Raw genomic sequence first — 1,164 nt, 5'->3', positions numbered from 1 at the left:
AGTAAATTTCGTGGCGCCACTTTGCTGAGTAAACTTTGAGTAATATACAGATATTTGTAAAACACTTATTGAGCCCGGAAGATTGGGTGTTGCCATGGTCTTTGCAAGCTTTCTTAGACTGTGAATTGGATGCTACTAATGTTCTGTTTAAACTGCAATAGGCTAACACCCGCAGGAAAGACATGAGCGGGAAGAAGATTCCAGAGGCACGATGTTCTGGGTGGAAAGTATAAAGTAAAACGATTAGCGCAGGATTGAAGGGGCTGGATGCACCAAGATTGGACTTTACATAGTTGACACATTTTCTTCGATTTGAAACTTCATATATTCAGTGTGTGACATTAAGTATGGTTTAATATTGGTTTCAAATTTTGGCAGAAGGCCAGTAAGTTTGGGGGAAGGGGTTAAGCTGACTAGATCGACCCCAGTACTGAACTGGTACTTATTTTATCGACCCCGAAAGGATTAAAGGCATAGTCGATCTCGGTAGAATTTGAACTCATAACATAAAGACGGACGAAATGCCGCTAAACATTTTGCCCGGTGTGCTCACGATTCTGCTAGATGGCAGCCTTGAGTGTAGTTTAATATCTTTTCTACTATAGGCACAAGGCCTTAAATTTTGGGGGAGTGTGCTAGTCGATTACATCGATCCCAATGCGTAACTGGTATTTATTTCATCGACCCTTAAAGGATGAAAAGTAAAGCCGACCTCGGCGGAATTTGAACTCAGAACGTAATGACGGATGAAATGCTGTTAACGATTCTGCTAGATTGCCGCTTTGAGTGCAGTTTGATATCGGTGCTACATTTGTCTGAAGTTATAACCACAACGATATCACCAAATTCATACCTTCTGTTAACTGCGTAAGCAGTGAGTTTAAGAGTTTACTGACCTCATCATCAAGAAATAAATATCGATTTATTGTTGTCGGTAAATATTCTCTTTTTCCATTTGGTTTCCTTTCTCACAACATTTCTACCTCGACCGTCATTACTTGCTTGGCTATGTTATTTTCTCTTTTCGACTTTTCCTGGGTATATCAACTTAGATTGAAGAACTTTCGTTATGTATTCCGAATGGGTCTTTCGTGCATTACTGGGATATTTCAGCGAATTACTCAATTCCATACCACCTTGACACAAATAGTTTGAATGTTACTT

The sequence above is a fragment of the Octopus bimaculoides genome, chromosome 3 (assembly GCF_001194135.2).
Source record: "Octopus bimaculoides isolate UCB-OBI-ISO-001 chromosome 3, ASM119413v2, whole genome shotgun sequence".
In the NCBI taxonomy this organism is placed as follows: Eukaryota; Metazoa; Mollusca; class Cephalopoda; order Octopoda; family Octopodidae; genus Octopus; species Octopus bimaculoides.
This window is presented reverse-complemented; position numbering follows the sequence as displayed.